Source organism: Sciurus vulgaris, assembly GCF_902686455.1.
Source record: "Sciurus vulgaris genome assembly, chromosome: X".
In the NCBI taxonomy this organism is placed as follows: Eukaryota; Metazoa; Chordata; class Mammalia; order Rodentia; family Sciuridae; genus Sciurus; species Sciurus vulgaris.
The window spans coordinates 39,876,363-39,894,259 of NC_136471.1; the positions used below are offsets into that span (position 1 = coordinate 39,876,363).

At 39.8% G+C, this 17,897-nt stretch overlaps 1 pseudogene across 1 annotated transcript in view; it reads right to left on the reverse strand.

Annotated features, from left to right (window-relative positions):
- Window positions 1–8,608: 8,608 nt before the first annotated feature.
- The window catches only part of LOC306651076 (small ubiquitin-related modifier 2-like), a 62,195-nt pseudogene continuing 52,906 nt past the window's right edge, over window positions 8,609–17,897 (reverse strand). Inside the window, exon 2 of the transcript in view lies at window positions 8,609–8,982. The product of the transcript in view is annotated as a small ubiquitin-related modifier 2-like (transcript). The remainder of the gene's footprint in view (window positions 8,983–17,897) is intronic.

Genomic DNA, 17,897 nt, shown 5'->3' on the forward strand with positions numbered 1-17,897 from the left:
CGCGACAAGAGAAGAAAAAGAAGACGGCGGCGGTGGAGGAGGAGGAAGAACCAGGCACTGGGCTCAGAAGCTCTCCCATAAAAATAAAGATCTTAAAACTTCATTTGAGAGCCGAGTCTTCATTGTACTCGCTGGACGAGGCACCAATCAAATACAAAATAGGGCTGGGGACATGGCTCAGTGGTTAAGCGCTCCTGGGTTCAATCCCCAGTGCCAGAAAGAAAGAGAGAGCATGGAGAGATCGAAGGAAGGAAGGAGGGGGGGGAAGGAAGAGAGAGAGAGAGAAGGAAGGAAAGAGAAAGAAAAAAAGAAAGAAAGAGAAAACGACAACAACCAAAATCCCAACAACTTGATGGCCATTTTATTGGCAACTTAGGGTGCAAATATTTTCAACTTCTAGAATTTGAAGACAAGATGCCTAGATCAAATAACAATACTTTTCCAAAGCTAAATGTGCTCATTTGGAGCTGTTTTCCTGCTTGAAATACAAAAACAACCCCTAGGTGGAACACAGCTGTTATGATGACCTGTAACTACATGAACTTATTATCAGTTTCAGTTGGTGACAACCCTTTTTTGCAATTGTAAGGGCTGTAAAAACTTCAGATGTGCCAAACACTGTGGTGCACATGTATACTCCCAGTGGCTCGGAAGACTGAGGCAGGAAGATCACAGGTTCAAATTCAGAGTCAGCAACTTATTGAGGCCCTATTCAGGGAGACCCTGCCTCTAAATAAAATATGAAAAAAGACTGGGGATGTGGCTCAGTAGTTAAATGACCCTGGGTTCAATCCCTGGTACCAAAGAAAATAAAAACCCTTCAGATGCATTCAGAATGATTGTTCTAGTCTTACACTGACAACTTCATTACAAACATCTCCTGAGAGGTGTATACAAGAACCCATCTTCATTCTTCTTACTTTGGCATACCTCCAAGATGGGTGTGGACAAGCTCACTGCATGTTGTTTCCCTTTGCCAAGAGAAAGAAGGTTTAGTTAGTATTCAGCTATAAGCACCTTCTAATTATCTTTTTTTTTTTAAAAGAAAAAAACAAGTTTATTTAAACAACAAGATGCTTGACTTGAAGGGAAAACTATCCAGGAATCTTTTTTTTTAAGAGTAATTTACCCCTACTTAAAGACAGATTGCCCTACATGTAACAGCTGTGCACAAAAAAGTTATAAAATTGTCCTTGGTTTTTCAATGATAAATGAAAAACATGAAAATTCTCCAATTGAACAAGATATGCAAGGATTTTTATGTTGTTCAGGTTTTTGTTGTTGTTTTTTTGTTTTTTGTTAAAACAGTGAGAGCAAAATAACTTACTGAAATATAAAGATAAGTGCTGAATGGGCGTGCCACTAATGGAGAAAGGGGATAATTTCACAGAACCAGTATTTTTCCCCATCCCATCTCCATTTGATGTCAATCAAAACATATCATTGGCCATTTAGTTAAAAAAAATGGAATATGCTTGTGCACATACACCAGTTACTTTATGTGCAATAAAGGAATGGGGAATGGGGAAAATGAAAGAATAGAGAAAACTATACTGTAGTTGTCAGGATGTGGTGGAACCAAAATGCAGTTTTCTTTTTTTTTTTTTCCAAAGACTTACTTTTTTTTTATTTTTATTTTTTTTTTATTTTATTGTAAACAAATGGGATACATGTTGCCTCTCTGTTTGTACATGGCGCAAAGGCATACCATTTGTGTAATCATAAATCCACATACAGTAATGTTGTTTGATTCATTCTGTTATTTTTTCCCCTTCCCCCCACCCCTCCCACCCCTCTTTACCCTCTATACAGTACTTTCTTCCTCCATACTTGCCCCCCTCCCTAACCCTAACTCTAACCCTAACACTAACCCTTCCCTCCCCCCCCATTATGTGTCATCCTCCACTTATTAGCGATATCATTCGTCCCTTGTCTTTTTGAGATTGGCTTATCTCACTTAGCATGATATTCTCCAATTTCATCCATTTGCCTGCAAATGCCATAATTTTGTCATTCTTTATGGCTGAGTAATATTCCATTGTGTATATATACCACAGTTTCTTTATCCACTCGTCAATTGAAGGGCATCTAGGTTGGTTCCATAGTCTGGCTATTGTGAATTGAGCAGCTATGAACATTGATGTGGCTGTATCTCTGTAGTATGCTGATTTTAGATCCTTTGGGTATAGGCCAAGGAGTGGGATAGCTGGGTCAAATGGAGGGTCCATTCCAAGTTTTCTAAGGAATCTCCACACTGCTTTCCAGAGTGGCTGCACTAATTTGCAGCCCCACCAGCAATGTATGAGTGTACCTTTCTCCCCACATCCTCGCCAACACCTGTTGCTTGTATTTTTGATAATCGCCATTCTAATTGGGGTGAGATGGAATCTTAGGGTGGTTTTGATTTGCATTTCTCTTATTACTAGAGATGTTGAACATTTTTTCATATGTTTATTGATTGCTTGTACATCTTCTGTGAAGTGTCTGTTCATTTCCTTAGCCCATTTGTCCATTGGATTATTTGTATTGTTGGTGTAGAGTTTTTTGAGATCTTTATAGATTCTGGAGATTAGTGCTCTATCTGAAGTATGATTGGCAAAGATATTCTCCCACTCTGTAGGCTCTTTCTTCACATTACTGATAGTTTCCTTTGCTGAGAGAAAGCTTTTTAGTTTGAATCTATCCCAGTTATTGATTCTTGCTTTTATTTCTTGTGCTATGGGAGTCCTGTTGAGGAAGTCTGGTCCTAGGCCGACATGTTGAAGATCGGGACCTACTTTTTCTTCTATAATCTGCAGAGTCTCTGGTCTGATTCCAAGGTCCTTAATCCATTTTGAGTTGAGTTTTGTGCAGGGTGAGAGATATGGGTTTAGTTTCATTCTGTTGCATATGGATTTCCAATTCTCCCAGCACCATTTGTTGAAGAGGCTATCTTTTCTCCATTGCATATTTTTGGCGCCTTTGTCTAGTATTAGAAAGTTGTATTTATTTGGGTTTGTGTCCGTGTCCTCTATTCTGTACCATTGATCTACCTGTCTATTTTGGTACCAGTACCATGCCGTCTTTGTTACTATTGCTTTGTAATAAAGTTGAAGTTCGGGTATTGCGATACCCCCTGCTTCATTTTTCCTGCGAAGGATTGCTTTAGCTATTCTGGGTTTCTTATTCTTCCAGATGAATTTCATGATTGCTTGCTCTATTTCTGTAAGGTACGTCATTGGGATTTTAATTGGGATTGCATTGAATCTGTATAGCACTTTTGGTAGTATGGCCATTTTGACAATATTAATTCGGCCTATCCAAGAACATGGGAGATCTTTCCATCTTCTAAGGTTTTCTTTGATTTCTTTCTTTAGTGTTCTGTAGTTCTCATTGTAGAGGTCTTTTACCTCTTTTGTGAGATTGATTCCCAAGTATTTTATTTTTTTCGATGCTGTGGTGAATGGGGTAGTTTTCATAATTTCTCTTTCTGAGGCTTCCTCACTTATGTATAAAAATGCATTGGATTTATGAGCATTGATCTTGTAACCTGCCACTTTACTGAATTCATTTATGAGTTCTAACAGTTTTCTGGTGGAATTTCCTGGTTCCTCTAAGTATATAATCATATCATCCGCAAATAGGGATAGTTTGAGTTCTTCTTTTCCTATTCGTATTCCTTTAATTTCCTTGGTCTGTCTAATTGCTCTGGCTAGAGTCTCAAGAACGATATTGAATAGGAGTGGTGAAAGAGGGCATCCCTGTCTTGTTCCAGTTTTTAGGGGGAATGCTTTCAGTTTTTCACCATTTAGAATGATATTAGCCATGGGATTAGCATAGATGGCCTTTACAATGTTAAGGAATGTTCCCACTATCCCTATTTTTTCTAGTGTTTTGAGCATGAAGGGGTGTTGTATTTTATCAAATGCTTTTTCTGCATCTATTGAAATAATCATGTGGTTCTTGACTTTAAGTCTATTGATATGGTGAATTACATTTATTGATTTCCGGATGTTGAACCAACCTTGCATCCCTGGGATAAAACCCACTTGATCGTGGTGCACTATCTTTTTAATATATTTTTGTATGCGATTTGCTAAAATTTTATTGAGAATTTTTGCATCAATGTTCATTAATGATATCGGTCTGAAATTTTCTTTCCTCGATTTATCTCTGTCTGGCTTGGGTATCAGGGTAATATTGGTTTCATAGAATGAGTTTGGGAGGGTACCCTCCTCTTCTATTTCATGGAATACTTTGAGAAGTATTGGAATGAGCTCTTCTTTAAAGATTTTGTAGAACTCGGCTGAGAACCCATCTGGTCCTGGACTTTTCTTTGTTGGTAGGCTTTTGATGACCTCTTCTACTTCATTACTTGAAATTGATCTATTTAAATTTTGTATGTCCTCCTCGTTCAATTTAGGCAATTCATATGTCTCTAGAAACCTGTTGATGTCTTCGAAATTTTCTATTTGGTTAGAATATAGATTTTCAAAATAGCTTCTAATTATGTTTTGTATTTCAATCGTGTCTGTTGTGATATTTCCTTGTTCATTCTGAATTTTGGTGATTTGGGTTTTCTCTCGTCTTCTCTTTGTTAGAGTGGCAAAGGGTTTATCAATTTTGTTTATTTTTTCAAAGAACCAACTATTTATTTTGTCAATTTTTTGTATAGTTTCTTTTGTTTCAATTTCGTTGATTTCAGCTCTGAGTTTAACTATTTCCTGTCTTCTACTACTTTTGGTGTTGGTCTGTTCTTCTTTTCTAGGGCTTTGAGGTGAAGTGTTAGGTTGTTTATTTGTTGATTTTTACTTCTTTTATTGAATGCGCTCCATGAAATAAATTTTCCTCTAAGTACTGCTTTCATAGTGTCCCAAAGATTTTGATATGATGTTTCTTTGTTCTCATTTACCTCTAGGAATTTTTTAATTTCCTTCCTAATATCTTCTGTTATCCATTCATCATGTAATAGCATATTGTTTAATCTCCAGGTGTTGGAGTAGCTTCTGGTTTTTACTCTTTCATTTATTTCTAACTTCAAACCATTATGATCTGATAGAATACAAGGTAGTGTCTCTATCTTCTTGTATTTGCTTACATTAGCTTTGTGGCATAATATATGGTCTATTTTAGAGAAGGATCCATGTGCTGCTGAGAAGAAAGTGTATTTGCTCTTGGTTGGATGGTATATTCTATAAATGTCCGTTAAGTCTAAATTATTGATTGTGTTATTGAGATCTATGGTTTCTTTGTTCAATTTTTGTTTGGAAGATCTGTCCAGTGGTGAGAGAGGCGTGTTAAAATCACCTAGTATTATTGTGTTATGGTCTATTTGGTTTCTGAAATCGAGAAGGATTTGTTTGACATACATGGATGAGCCACTGTTTGGGGCATAGATGTTTATGATTGTTATGTCTTGCTGATTTATGGTTCCCTTAAGCAGTATGTAATGTCCTTCTTTATCCCTTTTGACTAGTTTTGATTTGAAGTCCACCTTATCTGAAATGAGGATGGATACCCCAGCTTTTTTGCTGAGTCCATGTGCATGATATGTTTTCCCCCATCTTTTCACCTTTAGTCTATGTGTATCTCTTTCTACGAGGTGAGTCTCTTGCAGGCAACATATTGTTGGATCTTTCTTTTTGATCCAATCTGCCAGTCTATGTCTTTTGATTGATGAGTTCAGGCCATTAATATTCAGGGTTATTATTGAGATATGATTAGTATTCCCGGTCATTTGGTTCATTTTATTTATTTATTTATTTATTTATTTATTTATTTATTTATTTATTTTGAGGCGACTTGGTTCTTCCTTTATTTGACAATTCCTTTAGGATGGTTCCTCCCATTGCTGATTTGTTTCTTTGTTTTTCATCTCTTCCTCATGGAATATTTTGCTGAGAATGTTCTGTAATGCTGGCTTTCTTTTTGTAAATTCTTTTAGCTTTTGTTTATCATGGAAGGATTTTATTTCATCATCAAATTTGAAGGTAAGTTTTGCTGGGTATAAGATTCTTGGTTGGCATCCATTTTCTTTCAGGGCTTGAAAAATGTTGTTCCAGGCCCTTCTAGCTTTTAGGGTCTGGATTGAAAAATCTGCTGATATCCGTATTGGTTTCCCCCTGAATGTAATTTGATTCCTCTCTCTTGCGGCCTTTAAAATTCTGTCTTTATTTTGTATGTTGGGCATTTTCATTATAATGTGCCTTGGTGTGGGTCTGTTGTAATTTTGTATATTTGGAGTCCTATAAGCCTCTTGTACTTGATCTTCCATTTCATTCTTCAGATTTGGGAAATTTTCTGATAGTATTTCATTGAATAGATTGTTCATTCCTTTGGTCTGTTTCTCTAAGCCTTCCTCAATTCCAATAATTCTCAAATTTGGCCTCTTCATGATATCCCATAGTTCTTGGAGATTCTGTTCATGATTTCTTACCATCTTCTCTGTTTGTTCAACTTTGTTTTCAAGGTTAAATATTTTGTCTTCAATGTCTGAGGTTCTGTCTTCCAGGTGTTCTATTCTATTGGTTATGCTTTCTATGGAGTTCTTAATTTGGTTTATTGTTTCCTTCATTTCAAGGATTTCTGTTTGATTTTTTTTCAATATCTCTAACTCTTTATTGAAGTGATCTTTTGCTTCCTGTATTTGCTCTTTTAACTGTCGATTGGTGCGATCATTCAGTGCCTGCATTTGCTCTTGCATCTCGTCATTTGCTTCCCTGAGCATTTTAATTATGTACATTCTGAACTCCCTTTCTGTCATTTCTTCTGCCATGCTGTCGTTGGGTTTCATTGATGTAACATCTAGATTTGTTTGCAGCATTTTCTTTCCTTGTTTTCTCATATTGTTCAGGTATCAGTTGACCGCTGTGATATTGCAGATTTCCTCTATTGTCTTATAATATCCCTGAAGATTTCTATTATATCCCCTCTTAGTCTTCAGTAGCCTGAAATCTTGGAGGAAGTTGATAATGCAGTGCTCCACAAGGGAGCTGACTCCCTAGGGGTGGTGGCCTTCTGGTGGGGTATATTCCCTGCTAGTGGGCAGAGGTACCTTCACTTGCTGATGAATGGTCATCCAGAAGGGAAGTAGGTTGTGGGCTGATGCAAGACCAGTTTGGGCCTGTGTCTCTGATTTTACAGTCCTTTTGGGAGAACCTCACCCAACAGGGAGGAGTCACCCGGTGGGGAGGTCTCGCTGGTCGGTTTTCCTCCCAGAGGTTCCGTTCAATTCACAACTACCGCCTGGGCTGGGCAGCCTTCTTCTGCAATGTTCCCAGGGTCCCGGACCTACCTCCTGGGCCTGGAAGCCTCACCCTTTGCAAACGAATCTCCTTCAGCTGCCTCTCCTCAGAGAAGCTGCCTGCAGTCCTGGAGCCTTCGCTCTGCCCCTCAGTTTGTCTGTGGGGCCCTTCCACCAAGAAGCCGTCTAGGACCCTGCTCTGCACTTTTCGCCTGGCTATGCAGCCCCTCCTCTGAGCAGCCACCTGGAGCCCCTTACAATCGCTCCGAGTCCCAGTGACCCGCCACACGCCTTTTCCTCTGGCAGCCACCTGTTGTTCCGTGCGGTCGCTCTAAGACCAAGTGACCCACCACGCACCACTTTCTCCACCAGGCAGTCACCCAGAGATCTGGTGCGTCACGAGTCCCAAGAACTCACTATGCACCTTCTTGTCCGACTGCCTCCCGTAGCCCTGGTGCAGTCACTTCGAGCCCAAGCACCCCGTCGCGCTCCTCCTCCTTCTCCAGACAACCCCCCTATGTTCAGGAGCGGATGCTCTGGGACCAAACCACTCACCACGCTGTTCCACCGGATAGCCGCCCAGAGCCCTGGCGCAGCTGCTCCAATTCCAAGCGACGTGCCGAGCCCGTATTTCTCCTTCTCCTCTGGGCAGCCCTCTGTGTTCAGGGGTGGTCACGTTCAGTCTAAACAGCTCACCAAGCACCTTCTCCTTTGGGCAGCCTCCCAGAGCACGGGTGGGTTGCGCCGAGTCCAAGCGCTGTGGTGAACAGCCACCTCTCCAATGCTCCCAGCTGTCTGCGATCACTGCTCCGGCGGCGGGAGGGGCGCCTCGCCGGCAGTTCTACTTTGCAAAGATCCCTGCTTTCGGGGCTACCGCCCCATCCGGGATGCCTGCCCAGTGGGAAACACTCACCCGGCTGCTTTGAGTTGGTCCCAAGTCTCTCAATGTCTCCTTTTCTTGAGTCCTGAGTCCACGCTGCTCCTCCGGATAGCCGCCCGGAGCCCTGGCACAGCTGATCCAATTCCAAGCGACGTGCCGAGCCCGTATTTCTCCTTCTCCTCTGGGCAGCCCCCTCTCCAATGCTCCCAGCTGTCTGCGATCACTGCTCCGGCGGGGGGAGGGGCGCCTCGCCGGCCGTTCTACTTTGCAAAGATCCCTGCTTTTGGGGCTACCGCCCCGTCCAGGACTCCTGCCCCGTCTGGGACGCCTGCCCAGTGGGAGGCTCTCGCCCGGCTGCTTTGAGTTGGTCCCAAGGCTCTCTATATCTCCTCTTCTTGAGTCCTGAGTCTTGGAGCAACACGAAACGCAGCCACCCTCTAGTCCGCCATCTTGAATCCCCCCAAATTGTAGTTTTCTAATGAAGAACGTATTCTTGGTCTGTAGGAACAGAGTTCTGAAGTAAAGTAGCAGGTTCCCTTTTTAGTAGACACCTCCTGTCTTCTGCTGGAACACATCCATTGTATCTTCATCCTCCATTTCCAGCTGTGCAGGTGTGTCTGTTTCATTCATTGGCTGCCCATCAAATCGGAATCTGACGTGCCTCATTGACAAACCTGTCGTTCACAACAGGCTTTCATGAGTCTACTAAGTGGTGTCTGCCTCTTCATCTTACACTGCACCACAGAACCATCCTGCCCCACCACCTTCAAGTTAATATGATCCTTGTTCTCAGTCTTGACTCCTTCCTTGGGCTTTTCGTCGGCCTTGGCGAGTGAGCGTTGGAGTCTCCTCAGCTGCCGCTTCACAAGAGGTGCCAGGTCTGCACCAAACAAGAACACAAGCAGCTCCAGGAGCAGCAGGAGAAGGAGGCGGCAGCGGTGGACGAGGGAGTCTTCTAATTATCTTGATGAGCTTGCTCATATTGGCATGGTTAGGTATGAGGAACTTGATTTTTCCAGGGCGTGTGCTGCTTCTCACCTTTGTATCATTCTATTATCACTGGGATCTTGGTGGAATGCTGCTTTCAGATGAGTTACATACACATCTTCTACTCTTTGTTCAAAAGTGTGGAACTACTTGAAGGTCTTTAACTGGCATGGTGCTGGAGGTCCTGGAGGAAGGGAGGTGGTAAGTCTGACTGGTGATAGTGACATCCTTTATGTCTCCTGAAAGTCTTTTTTTTCCTCTAACATCATGAACAAGACAAGGATGCCAATTTGACACTTTTTTTTTTCAATATAATACTGGAAGTCCTGGCTAGAGCAACTGGATAAGAAAGAGAAATAAGTTATCCAAATTGGAAAAAAAGAAGTAAAATTATCTCTGTTCACATATGATGTGATCTTTTATGTAAAAAACTGCTGAGCATGGTGACACATGCCTGTAATCCTATCAACTCCTGAGGCTAAGGAAGGAGGATGACAAGTTCGAGGCCAGCCTGGCAACTTGGTAAGGCTCTGTCTCAAAATTAAAATAAAAATAGAAATAAAAAGGATTGGGGATGTAGCTCAGAACATCCCTGAATTCAATCCCCATTACCACATAAAAACAAACAACTCTCAAAACTTCACAAAAATCAAGCCAGGCATGGTGGCGCATTCCTGTAATCCCAGTGGCTCAGGAGGCTGAGGCAGGAGGAGCTTGAGTACAAAGCTACCCTCAGCAAACGTTGCTGGCTCTTTGCAGTTCCAAAATCCGTGGATATTTGTCACCGCCTGCAGCAACAACTTGCACGGGTCTTATGGGTGGTGGAGTGGAAACTGAGGCACTTCTATCTTTCTCTTTAGTGCACTGCTTTCTTGCTTGTTCATAGGGGATAGAGGAAATGAGGTTTACTTGCTTTGAGAGGAGAGAGAGACCCTGCTTATCAGAGAGAAAGAAACTTTGCTTAAGAGAGAAACTTTGAAAGAAAGACAGGCTTTTCTTAGAGCTTAGAAGGAGAGAAGCCTGTCATGCCTTAAAGTCCTGCATCCTGTGAACTAAGGTGCCCTAGTGATGCGTCTCAGTTCTCCGTTCCGCAATCTGCCTTCCGCCGCTGCCCCTACTCGCTGCTGTGTTCTTTCTTCTGGCTTTTTTGCTAATGGCTGCTGTGGCGTGTCTTCTGCTACTGCTTTTCTTCTGCTAATGGCTGCTGTGTCCCTGTCTTGCTCCGCCTACGCTTATACCACCTCCAGGAGGCGGAGAGCAGGGCCACGCCTCTTACGCAAAGATTAGCTGAGATGCTCTGAGCAGGCAATTAGTGCTCGAGAACACGTGCATACGTTGTGTGCGTGGATGAGAAAATCACCTGACTATGCTTATGTCAATTAACCTCCTTGCTGCCGATGTGATCAGGCACCATCCCGGCGCCGCCAACGTGGCACAGCCCCCAACAAGCAAGGTGCTAAGCAACTCAGTGAGACTCTGTCTCTAAATAAAATACAAAAAATAGGACTGGGGATGTGACTCAGTGCTAAAGAGCCCCTGAGTTCAATCACTGGTACCTACCCCCCAAAAAACTTCACAAAAACCAAAATGCATAAATCAGTTGTTTTTGTTACTAATGAACTATCTAAAAAGGAAATAGAAAGCAATCTCATTTACAACACCAAAAAACCAAAAAACTTAGAATAGACTAAGAAATTGAAGGACTTGTACACTAAAAACTATAAAATATTAATGGAAGAAGTTAGAGACATACGAACAATAAAAGAATGAAAAGACATCCTGTGTTCAGGTATTTTTGAATAGTTAATATTGTTAAAATGTCCATGTTACCCAAAGTGATCTTCAGACTCAGTGCAATCTCTATCAATTCCAGTGGCACTTATTTATTGCAGAAATAGAAAAAAATTCTAAACTTCATATGGAATCTCAGAGAACATTGTACAGCCAAAAATCATGAAAAAACAAACCTGGAGGCCTTATACATCCTGACTTCAAAACACGTAGCAAAGTTACAGTAATAAAAACAATATGGTACTGATGTAAAAACAGATATACAGACCACTGGAACAGAGCAGAAAGTCCAGAAATGAACTCTCACATATATGGTTTCTGTGGGTTTGGATATGGTTTGAGTGTGCCCCCCAAAGATTCAAGTGCTGAATACATAGTTCTCAGTGTGGCAATGCCAAAAGATGATGAAACCTTTAAGAGGTGAGGCCTAGTGCCAGATGATTATGCCATTGGGATTGGGAGCACTGTCCTCAGAAGGGGATAATGTAATTCTCTCAGATCCTGGTTAGAGCCTACAAGAATGGATTGTCAGGGTTTAAGTTGTGGCTCAGTGGTAGATCACTTGCCTAATAAGTGTGAGGCACCAGGTTCAATCCTCAGCACTGCATAAAAAATAAATAAATAAAGTTATAAAAAAAGAATGGAATGTTATAATAAATAGTGAACCTGGCCCCTAAATCTCTCTGTCTTCTAGTCTCACCATGTGATCTCTTCTATACATGCTTCTTTTAAAAATGAGTGGGAGGACTGGAATTGTGGCTCAGTGGTAGAGTGCTTGCCTAGCACATTTGAGGTGTCAGGTTCAATCCTCAGCACCACATTAAAAAATAAATAAGGTTAAAAAATGAGTAGCAGAGCAGCAAGAGCTATATTCAAAGTATAAAGTGGACCACTGTTACAGTAGATAATTTAGTCTGTGCAGAAAATATTCAAGAACTTTCTTGACCTCTGGTGTAGCTTCCTGGTTCTTTGCTTACATAATAGATTGATGTCTGGGTCAGTAATTAACAAGAAAAGTACTCTATATTTTAACAATTAAGTTCAAAGCCTTAACTACTGTTTTCTCCATTTAAGCAGTAGCTTCTGATTAGTAGCTCTTTCCCAGTGCATATATAATACACAAGATCCATTTTTCCTAGTCATCCAAAAACCATTTGTGAATGCTTTATGTAAATGCCATTGTTTGTTAAAGTCGTCATGATACCTACTACCTATTGAGAATTGGAGAAAATTACACAATACAGAACTTTGAATACACGGAGAAGGAATAAAATGAAAGCAATTATAAGGAATACATGACAAGCAAAAACTAGAAGCCTAGCAAAATACATGCAAATTTTAGAATTAGTGGTATTTGGGGACTCACAGAATCAGGAGAATTAGAGCAAGTAGACCATTTCATTTGAACTGAGACAGAAAAATAAAGGAACAAGGAAAACTGGATATTCACATGCAAAAGAATAAGGTTGGACCCTTATTTTATATCATAAACAAAAATTAATTCAAAGAGGATTAAAGACCTAACCATGAAACTACAAAATTCCTGGAAGAAAACATAGGGAGAAAAACCATAACATATTATATTTGGCAAAGATTTCTTAGATATGACACCAAAAATATAGTCAGCAAAAATAGAGAGGACTGCATCAAACTAAAACAAAACAAAACAAAACAAAACAAAAAAAACTTCTGTGTAGTAAAAGAAATAATCAACAGAGTAAAAAGTAATCTATGAATGGGAGAAATATTTACAAAATTCATGTTTGAAACTTAATCCCAAATGCAATGTGTTGGGAAGTGTAGCCTTTTGTGAGATGTGTAGGTCATAATGGCCCTTCTCTGTCAGGTCTTAAGCCCCCTTGCTCTTCTCGACCAGTGACAAGGGAAGGGGACACTCCCCAACAAGGTCAGACCGGAATAGGTAGGGCCAACTGATTGCCCGCACGCAGCCCTCCGGGCGGAGGACAATCAGACACATCGGAGGACAATCAGACACATCGGGGAGACCAGTCACAGCAGGAATCTCGTTTATTGAGGAAGTCACACAGCTTTTATGTAGGGTGGAGGCTAGGAGGGAACCAATCAGCTTAAAGGTCAGCAAGGCAGGGGGGTGTTCACGCAGGCGAGAGTCCCATAAGACTATGTGGCAAGCTCGAACTGATCATGTTCACGGAACTGTTGTTAAGCAATCCCTGACGGTGGTCTAATTTATCGTCATTAACCTTTGAAGCCGCCTTTGAGGCCTTGATCTTGCTCACCCGCCAGGGAGTAAGGAGTCAGCCTGAGTTAGTTAACATGTCATTAGTCCCAACACTTCTCTAATGATGGTATAAAAAGGGGTGGTGGTAAATGGATGGCAATGGAGAACATCACGCTAAGTGAAATAAGCCAAACTCAGAAACTCAAAGGTCAAATGTTTTCTCTCGTATGTGGTAAGTAGAATAAAATAAAGGAAAGGGAGTGGAAAGGATAATATAAAGATAAAGGGAAAATCAGTAATGTATAAGAAGGAAATCAAGAGGCAGAATGGAGGGATGGGTAAGGGGAGGAAATGCAGAATATTTTTTTTTTTTTTGTGGTGCTGGGGATTGAACCCAGGGCCTTGTGCATGCTAGGCAAGCACTCTACCAACTGAGCTATATCCCCAACCCTAGAGTCAGTTCTTAAAACATAATGTTATGTGCATATATAAATATACTACAGGGAATTTCACTTTTATGCATAGATAGGAAGAACCAATCAAATATAAATTAATGGACCAAAAGGAAGTCTAGTGGAGGAAGAAGAATGGGAAAGGGGAGGGAGGACAGGAGGGAAAAAGGAGAGGGAACAGGAAGGATCATGAACTGAAATCAAGTTCCATGTATTTTAACAAGTCTTCACTTGGGGTCTGTCATTTCTGATTGCTGACCGTTGACTATTCTTATTCAACACCACAGTGAATTTCATCTTTATGTGTATTCACAAAGCACATAATAAGTAAGTAGAAGTTAAAAATAATAAGTAAGTAGAAAGAAGAGCAGTAGAATAGAAGGGGAACAAAGAGGAAGGAGGAAGAGAAGAAAAGAGGAAGCACTAGGAACTGAAATGGAGCAAATTATATTCCATACATGTATGATTGTCAAAATGAACCCTGCTATTATATTTAAGTATAATGAACTACTAATAAAAGCATTTTAAAAATAACAACAACAAGGACTGGGAATATAGCTCAGTTGGTAGAGTGTTTGCCTTGCAAGCACAAAGCCCTGGGTTCAATCACCAGCACCACAAAAAACAAAACAAAAAAAAACACACAAATAACAACAGCAAAAGTCTAGAAGGCTAGAGGTGTAGCTCAGTGCTGAAGTGCCCCTGGGTTTAATACCCAGTAAAAAACAACAACAAAAAGTCTGGAGTCTCATCTTATGAATACTATGATTCTACTAAAAAGCAGTGGTTGACCTCAGTCTTTTCAGTCAATCCATTGTTAATTTTGTTGTATTTATTTATCGTCCCCCATTATGAATTTCTTCAGTCTAAGGCATCTAATTACCAGGTGTGACATTCTATTAGAAATTTAATCTGGATGCAGAAGGAAGAGGTATCCCCAGGCCTAGACGGCTGTCACTCAATCAGTGATGCATGACTTTATCTTCTCTGAAGCTCAATTTCTTTATCTGTAAAATGGAGATCACAATTTATTTGAAGATATTGTTGTTATGATGAAGTCATATGAAGTACCTAACATGAAGCTTAATATATGGGAGATTCTCAATAAACAGTTTCTGCTCAACCGTGTTGCTTTGCAGGAGAGTATTATTATTATTATTATTATTATTATTATTATTCTGAGGATTGAATCCAGAGGTGCTTTGGCATTGAGTTACATCCCCAACTGTTTTTATTTTTTATTCTGAGACAGGGTTCTACCTAAGTTCCTTAAGGTCTAGATAAGTTGCTGAGGCTGGCCTTGTACTTCTGATCCTCCTGCCTTAGCCTCCTGAGTTGCTGGGATTACAGGTGTGCACCACCATGGCCAGCTCTTGCAAGAGATTTAAGAATATAGCCTATCCTTTATGTCTGTATTGTTCATTTAAGAAAATAGATTCAGAATTGAAATATAAAAAAGTAATTATTCCTTGAATTCACAGTGTTAGGTTAATATTTTTTAGATTACATTATAATATGTCAGATGACAGAACCTAAAGGGAACTCCTGATGTTACAGTCCTTTCCCACTGGGCATGATAAATAACTGAAAAGCAGGAGAGAACTAAAGTTTTAGGAGAAATTGAAGAACTGGACATTTAGAGAGAATTGGCTCCTAAAGGCGAGGTGCCAGGTATAATGATCAGTTCCATTTTAAGTATTATGGCTCCTGCCACTTGTCCTAGACAGGCAGGCTCAGCCTTGGCCCAGACACTCAGAGTCATCTAACTGCCAGGGAAGGGAAAACAAAGATTCCTGGACTCAAAAGCTCAGTCACTCAGTATGAAGTCATCCTTCCTATCAGTCCATTTTGGACCTAATATTCTATACCAATAAATGGGCTCTTGTTCCTTATGAATAAATTATTACTTAGTAACCCAGTTGCAGTAAGTAAATCCTCTCCACAAACAGTCCTCATATTAATACTCTTTTACATGACACTGGGCAAAGAAAGGTTTAACAGGCACATTTTTCTTTTCATATTGAGTTAATTTGCTTTCAGGATTTATATCTGAGTGACTGACCACCTCCTCTGAGGATTTCTGTAAATGTTTGAATCCAGGAGTCAGAGTCAGGTAGATTTGGGTTTAAAATCTAATTTTTTCTACTATATTGCCTTGGAGAAAACACTTAACCTCACTGATATTCAGATTCTTCACCTGAAAAATACAAATAATATCTATCTCTCAGGTTGCTGGAAGGGTAAAATGATGTATGCTAAAGTCAAACAAAGCACCTGAAACAGATGTTCAAGAAGTGGTAGCTTTTTAAGAAAATTCAGGTAAGCCGAGTGCAGTAGTACATGCCTATAAATCCCAATGACTTGGGAGGCTGAGGCAGGAGGAGCTTGAGTTCAAAGCCAGCCTCAGCAACATCGAGGTGCTAAGCAACTCAGTGAGACCCTGTCTTTAAATAAAATACAAAATAGGGCTGGGGATGTGGCTCAGTAGTTGAGTGCCCCTGAGTTCAATCTCCAGTACCCTAAATAAATAAAGAAACAAAGAAATGGGGCTGGAGATGTAGCTCAGTGGCAAGAAATCCCTTGGTCCAGTTCCCAGTACCAAAAAAAAAAAAAAAAAAAAAAAATCAGGTGAAATTCATATAACAAAATTAATCATTTTAAACTTTACAATTCAGTGAAATTCAGTACTTTCACAACGTCATACACACCATCGTTTCTATCTTGTTCCAGTACACTTTCATCACCCCCAAAGGAACTGACTTAGGGTGGTAGCTCTGTTATAGATTAAAAATACTTTGAAGCATGTGAGCCATAAAACAAATGTAGCACAATGAGAATAATAAGATTACATTCTAAGGTTGATTAACTATAGCGCTCCATTCATTGTTCTCTGATTTCTGGTATGATGTTATTAGTGGAAGTTCAACAGATTAATACTAATCCTACTTGCTTTACAGGTCACCTTCAGGATTTTTCATTTCAATAAGGTCAGCCTGTAGGTTTTTATAGTTTGCTTGCCCTTTCCAACCACCATCATAGCATAAAATTTTACTTAAACACATTACTCAGCCAGGTTCAATGCCAACTTCTTGTAACACAATTTATCACTGACCTAGTCTAGGTGTTTGCTAATTCACTCAGAATTAATTGTGCACTTTAATCATTTTCATTGAATCAATTCTCATGTGTATAGCTTTTGTAACCATAAGTACTAGCTGCATACTGATTAAAATTTTTCCCATCAGTTGTATAGGATGTATGACTATAAATTTTCTTTTTAATTTTTCTTCTGTGACTCATAAATTGGCTTAGAAAGCAATTTCAAAAAGGAGAAAAAGGTTTGCAAGTGATAATGGCATCCATGGAATAAATGCTTTTTTTCTCTTAGGAAAATATACAGATGTATACATTATGATTTGTTAAAATTGCCTGGTTATATTACAGTCAAAATTAATATTCTTCAATTCAACATCGTTGTTAAAATCTTCATTTTGTATGACAAATTTCAGCTTGTTTTTGGTTTTTAAAGTATAGCAGAAAATAAGCTTTTTGCATTCAGTTTTTTTTAAACCTAGTGTTTAATGATGTGTTCCAATGGGTGAAATTTTCTTTACAAATAGTGAGAAAAGTAGTTAGTACCTTTCATAACCTATGTCAAATTGCTTGTTTTGGCATAGTTATAGAATGAAACAACAAAACTATAAGTCTGTTAGGAAATGGGTTGTGGGCCTTAGTCTGTAATTAAATAGCTCTATAATTTTGGGCAAGTCACAATCTTATAGAGGGACCACAATTTTTTTGCCATCATATCATTCTCTCCTTTCTATCTCATTAGTATGATGTAATGAAACTTTTAGATAATTTTACAAAGGATCACTTTACTTGGATACATGGTACAATTTGAATCAGGTCTACTTAATAGATAATAATATAGTATCGATGTTAACTTCCTGACTTTGGTAATTGTACCGTGGTTATGTAAGAGGCATCTTGCTGTTTGAATAATGTAGTGACACCCAAAGGTTGATGTATTAAAGGCAGAGTGGTAGTATTGGGAGGGAAGGAAACTTTAAGCAATAGGACCTAAATGGGAGGTTCTTGTTATTGGGGGCATGCTCTCAAAAGGCATTGTAGGGCCCTGGTTTCTTTCTTTTCCTTTCTCTCTTTGCTTCTGACTCATGAGGTGAGCAGTTTGCTCACCATGTCCTCCTTCCATTATATGCTGCCTCATCAAAGGCCCAAAGAAATAGGGTTACTCCATCTTGAACTGGAAGCTCTAGCACTGTGTACAAAATGATCCTTTTTCTTCACAATTGAAATGGTTCAGATATTTCATTTATAGTGATGGAAAGTTGACTAGTACAA